The following is a 6,706-nucleotide window of genomic DNA, read 5'->3' as shown; positions in this document are numbered from 1 at the left end:
TAGTCACATTGAAATTGGCAAAACTGCTCCACAACAGGCAGAACAGAGACCTGTCATGAAAATCAAGTAAGTAAGGGTTTCTAGAAAGCTTGAGGAGAGGAGTGCCACAGTAACACAAGGAGGGCTGCAGCGATCGCAGACAACAGCGCCAGTGGGTGAGTGGGTGGGGAGCGTGCTCCTGCAGTAGCTGGCCTGAGACCACTGCTGGGTCCTAAGGGGAACTTCTAATGTGCTAGGTAAGCTGATCACTTGTAACACAGATGCAGGTGGAGTGGGATGCTCTTCTGCAACATAAACTTGTACAAGTTTCTGGACAGGCTATCGAAATCTCATCTGTGATAAATGGTTGCTAAATCAGGATTCTGCAAAGGTACTCCCATAAATGGACGTTCAGGGAAATTTTACCACCAGCTATATTCTTAGGCTGAAAAATAAAGTTACAGAAACCAGACCTACACACCGTGAACTAAAATGGTGCCAAGTTAGCATTTCTGAAAGAACCAGAGCAGGAAAGAGGACTGTTCAAACAGAAGGTCCTCGTCCTTCTCTTCAGCCACGAGATTGGCAGGCTCTGTAACCTCTCTAGCTGCCCTCCGTTGTTCCAAGTCCCTCTCAGATTTTTCCTTGAGAATCTTTTTTTTCTCCTGTATTTTCTTTAACCTATGGAACTCTTCTTGCTCTCTCTCATCCAGCTCCGTGATGATATAGGCGAGGCTGTGTTCAGTCCAAGGGATGATGACGTGTTCAATGGCATTTACACACCTGTTGGTTATCTTAATGGCTTCATCCAAAGTAATGAAGTCTGCAGTGAGGCCAGTTCCAACAGTAGTTCCACCGCTTTGGCATAATTCCTCTTTAACTTAGCCAATTGTTCCCCACCTTGGACTAAACCGGTCAGTTCGTAACTGTCAGTTCCTTTGTGGTAGTGTTCAAACACTGGCAAAGTGACACCTGCTACATTTTCTTTTTTTGCTCAAATCTTCACTTGGGCTTTATTTACATACATTTTAGATGACTGTAGTGCTGAAGTCCCCTGCTGTGAACTTGGCCTCAGCAAGTGAAAAGGCAGCTTCTCTCATCACTTCCCCCATTAACATTTTAGTCTCTATGATCTTCTTTAGGATCTGTCGAAATCGAAGAGTTAAGGCATCATACTTTTTCTTCAGAAGATTTTGACCTGTCTGTGCTCCTTTTAATGGAGCCTTCATGATGGTCTATTTCGTTCGTGAGGGAAAGATTTCAATTCGGTCTTTGCCCGACATTCTGATGACAACTGTTCACCACGAGTCACCAGGCAATCTGGGCTGCCACAGTCCAGCCAGTGTCTTCCCTTACCAGAATCAGCTGGTTTTGTCACCTGACCCCATCTCTCATTGCTAAGAGGCCACAAGGCTGTTACACATCCTGTTAGTTCTATTTTTCGCCCAGGTGTTGTAACCCCTCTCCTAGAATCCTTGATTCTTGTGAAAGTTTTTTTCTTTTGTTTGTTTGTTCGTTTGTTTTCTCGCATGGATAATTACTCAAATGGATGTTTCTGGTAGGGGATGAGTGCCAGATATTCCTAAACTGCCACCTATGGTGTCACACAAAAGCAGTTCTAAGAAGGAAATTTATAGCAATAAGTGCTTACATTAAGGACAAAGAAGGATCTCAAACAAAGAATATAAATTTACACTTTAAGAAACTAGAAAAAGAATAAACTAAGTTCAAATTTAGTAGAAGAAAGGAAATAACAAAGATCTGAGCAGAAATAAATGAAATCGATGCTAGAAATACAATAGAAAAAAAAGAGGAAGGACTCAACCAAAGAGTTGGGTTTTTTAAAATGATAAAAATAATTGACAAACCTCTTTGAAAACTAACCAAGAAAAAAAAGACAAAAATAAATAAAACTAAATGAAATGTTAACAGGTGGTAACATAGGCATACAAAGGATCATAAGAGACTACCATGAATGATTAGATGCCAATAAATTGGATAATCTAGACTAAACTATGAATTCCAAGAAACATACAACCTACCAAGATTGAATCATGAAGAAATAGAAGATCTGAACAGACCAATAAGGAGTAAGGAGATTGAATCAGTAATCAAAAGCCTCCTAACAAACAAAAGTCTAAGACCAGACCTGGTTTCCCTGAGAAAGATTGGTCTTAATTCCTTCTCTAAATTAATGCCAAACCTTCTCAAACTCTGATCCTGAAAAATGAATAGGGCAGAATACTTACACACTTATTTTATGAGTCTAACATTGCCCTCATTCCACATGAAAAAACAAATTACAAGTCAATATCCCCAATGAACATAGATGCGTAAATTTTTCCAAAAAACTAGCAAATAAAATTCAATAGCACATTAAAAGGATAATACACTATGATCCAGTGGGAATTTTTCCAGAGATGCAAGTATGTTTCATCATATGCAAATCAATAGTGATACACCACAATAACAGAATGGCAAATGCCCATCATCTCGAAGATCCAGAAAATAAAATTTGAAAATATTCAACATTCTTTCAACATAAAACCTCTCAACAAATTAGGTATAGAAGAAATGTACCTCAATGTAATAAAAGCCATACATGACAGCCAACAAGTAATATCACACTTAATGTAAAAGCTGAAAGCTTTGCTTCTACAATCAGGACAAAGGCAAGGGTACCCACTCTCACCATTTTTATTCACCAAAATACTGGAAGTCCTAGACAAAACTCTGAGGCAAGACAAATTCTAAAAAGGCATCAAAAATGAAAGGAAGATGTAAATTTCTTTTGTTTGCAGATGACATAATTTTATATGCAGAAAACCATAAGATTCCACACAAAAAAACCTGTTAGAGCTAACAAATGAATTCAGCTAAGTTGCAAATACAAATTGAACATACAGAAGTCAGTTGCATCTATATGCATTAACAATGAACAATCTGGAAAGAACAAAAATAGAAGACAATCCCATCTTCAGTAGCATTAATAAGAATAAAGTATTTAATGATAACATTTAACCAAGTAGGTAAAATATCTACATATTGAAAATTATAATACAATGATGAAAAATTGAAGACAAATGGGTGGAAAAATACACATATGAACTGAGACAAAGTTGAAAGGAGTTGTTTTGCTTACTTTTATATATGCCATATTTATTCCATTGTCAATATTTTTGTGGATATAACTACCAGTGACTCATCTCTCCTTGCTGGTATACTTGTGTATGTCTTGATCAAAGTCAGGACTCTTTTTGTTTTAGTATGTTGACTGTTAATTCATTTTAACCTCTTAAACTTTCACTGTTTCTTATGTCAAATGAGGGATAAAATATTTTCTCTGTATACTGTATAAGTCTGCGATTGTGAAATGAGATAATGTAATTAAATTATTTTATAAGCTGAAAGGCATCATGCATGTGTTAATAGTACTATGTGTTTATGTATAGTCAAATGGACTTAAAAGCATACCATACTTTTTTAAAAGTCTGTATCCAGGACCTTGAGAACACCATATGAAGCAAAATGAGTCAGAGAGAAAAAGTTAAGAGCTGTATAATTTAACCCATATGTGGGATATAAAACAGAAAGCAACAAATGAAGAAACAAGGAGTACAAATGAAAACTCAAATATATAACAGTACGGTAGTTACTAGAAGGAAAGGGGATAGGGGACTAGTCAAGGTCAAAGAGGGTCAGATGTATGGTGATGGAAGAATGTTTGACTTTGAGCGGTGGGCACACAATGTAATATACAGATCATGTATCATAGAAATATACAGATGAAATCTATATAATGTTATTATCCAAAGTCACCCCAATAAATTTAATAAAAATTAAATAAATAAAGCCTGTATCCAGTGTGATTTAGAAAATGATAAGCCTCTCTTTATTTGAAATCTGCCACTGAACTTCTAGTTTGAATTTAAAAAAAAGCAAAAACCTGTTGCCTGTCACATGATTTCCTATATAGTAGCCATACTAAGTGAATAAAATCCCAATATATCATGGCTTACAGTCTCTATGCCCATCTGTCCACACTCATTTTTTGTCAGCCCGCTATTAACCACCCCAAGTAAACTACAGTGACCTTGTACACAACAAGGTCATTTCCCACTTCAGAAAGAGCTGTGAGTTAGCATTTTCTCATCTTGGAAAGTTCTCCTGCCACATTATCACATGACTTGCTCCTCTCCTCATTTATTTCTCTACTAAAACATTACCCTTATGGAGAAGTCTTCCTTTGCTATCCAATCAAAATCTCTCTCTTCCAACCACTGACTTTCCTCTGCCCTCTTATGCTTCTTTATCTTACTCATAGTTCTTGTCATTATCTGGAATCATCACATTTCTTAGATTACATGTATTGTTTTTGCTTTAGATGTTTTTGTCTCCTTACTGAGTGGAAATTAGTTACTATAATAGAGAATTTAATAGCCATTTAAAAAACTGTATTCTATCATTCTGAACAGTGAATAGCACAATGAAGGTGCACAATATGTGTTGGGAAAAACAATAAAGAAAGGAGAGAACAAGAAGAGAAGGAAGAAGACAGGGGAGAGAAAAGGATGAATAAATTCCAGCTATGCAACTTGGTCATTATTTTCTATTGTTTCCTAATGGGCTACCATAGTGCCTCAATCCTTGGATCTGATTTTCAGAACATCTAAAGCTTAAAAATGCACTATGATTTTTAAGATGGCCTTATGTATATACTTATTTACTCATGTATCTAAATGGATATAGATCTATATATCTACACATGTCTCCAATTACCTATCTTTTTCTGTTATTTGTGCGTTCCTGTGTATGGTTGGTATCTTTAATTTTACTACATTAAAGCTAGTTGGGCATGTAGCATCTGTATACTTTGTTTCATTCAACATCAACAAAGAACAAAAAGTTGTCAACAGTGCAACAAAAATTGTACTGCGGCGGACATTTCTCCATCAATAGGTATTAATAACAATTGATTTGTTTTGTTGGCATTGCTGCTTGTTCATCCTTAAGTAAGACTAGCAGGCAGCATCATTACATTAAATAGGTGCCCACAAAAGTTGACTGTGATGTCGATGATAAGGTGCACCTTAGAGAAACAACTAATTGAGTTCCATTGCTATTAAATTGACTGGAAATATTCCATTGCAAATATGTTTTCATAGTAATTAATAACTTGACAACTAATAGATATATCATAAACATTGCTATTTAAGTTCAAAATAATTAGCCTGGAGATCATATTCATGTTTATCGCCACACACTGTTCCTATAGCTCTTTTCTTCTCCAGGGGTACAAATTTTATTCATGAGGATCAATCACTAGACTTATGTGTGGTGGTCTAATTTCATAGATATTAAATCATTATAATACTTTATCATTCACCAAGGTTAGAATGGGTTTGGAGTTGAAAGTAGTATCTATTCTGTAATAGACTATTGGTCTTCATTATAGGTAGATCTGGAAACTCCTTGTCTCCGCATACAGGGAACCACTTCTTGGCATTTACTTGTAGCATTTGCTTTTTACATGGGCTGTACTAACATGTCGTACATCTTGTTTTGAGCACTGTGACTCTTCCTCTGTTCATATTCCTTTGGGTCACTTCATTAGAGAATAAGAATCTTATGTCCTAGACATCTTATCAATATCTAAGATGCTTGTTAATCAACTTGAAAACTTTTAAAAAGTGAAATTAATCTCAAATTTTTGTTAGCTTTATACTGTTAAAAGGCAATTCAGAAAGCTTTACTCGATATACATGTTTTGTTGAGTGAGAAACAAACTGACAGCAGGGATACTTCAAACTCAAAACCGGCATGAAGCTCAGAGTTGTGATGTTACAGGATGGCTTAGAACATGAAAATGAATATGTTGTTTAACCTTTGCAAGGCTTGCTTATTATCAAGGGGATTCCCAGGCATGAGGAATTAGTTAAAAGTGATTATCTTATACCATTTTAGGAAGATGACTTAAGTCCTTTTTATGATTATATCAGAGGCATTTTCAAGAAATAGCCTGTTCCATTTATGGTCATGAAATAAACTAGCTTTAGTTTTGCTTATGTGGCTTAAATGGTTTTGTATACTTATGGGATTTCCAGCCTGGTCTTCATTTTTCAATTTTATTTTACTTTAATACTGCACTATGCCATGTATTTTTGTTTCCTCACTTATCTGAAGGATCTAGAGTAAAACAACTTTTGGTAAATAAAATGACATAACTTTCCTAATTATATTGGTTCAAAGATCAAAGCAATAGTCAGCATTATGAAAACTTTTTATATTAGATATAAAATTTTAAACATTAATTGCATATTTCTTTAAAGGATCTTTCATTGAATGCTATGATATTGATGATTTTCTAGTGGGTTTTCCCAAGAAAATTGTTTCTTATGTATGTCTCCTAACACTAGTAAGAAATTTTTTTTGCAAGTTTTTGATTTACTGAAAAACATGTGAAGTACCACATATTTTTCATTTGGGTTAATTCTATGTCAACGTAGACAATCTGTCCCACATATGAAGACATTTAAAAAGTTTTGTTCCAGATCTTAGATTAGAACCTAGATTTAGTAGTTTTTTTTTTCCCATCAAAATACTAGTGACATAAATCCATAGAATTACTGTATAATATGGAAGTATGGAAAGCTAACAAATGTAACTTTTTATCTGCAACTCTATTTCAACGTATGAGAATATGCCGTTTTTATATTCTTTATATTCT

General features: G+C 35.0%; 1 pseudogene; it reads right to left on the bottom strand.

Moving 5' to 3' along the window:
* Window positions 1-482: 482 nt before the first annotated feature.
* On the bottom strand, window positions 483-1,262 carry LOC119065347 (V-type proton ATPase subunit D-like; annotated as a pseudogene).
* Window positions 1,263-6,706: the final 5,444 nt, after the last annotated feature.

The sequence above is a fragment of the Artibeus jamaicensis genome, unplaced genomic scaffold (genome assembly GCF_021234435.1).
Source record: "Artibeus jamaicensis isolate MK-2021 breed Jamaican fruit bat unplaced genomic scaffold, CSHL_Jam_final contig_923, whole genome shotgun sequence".
NCBI lineage: Eukaryota > Metazoa > Chordata > Mammalia > Chiroptera > Phyllostomidae > Artibeus > Artibeus jamaicensis.
Note: the sequence above shows the minus strand (reverse complement) of the source record. Positions and strands in the feature narration are given on the sequence as shown.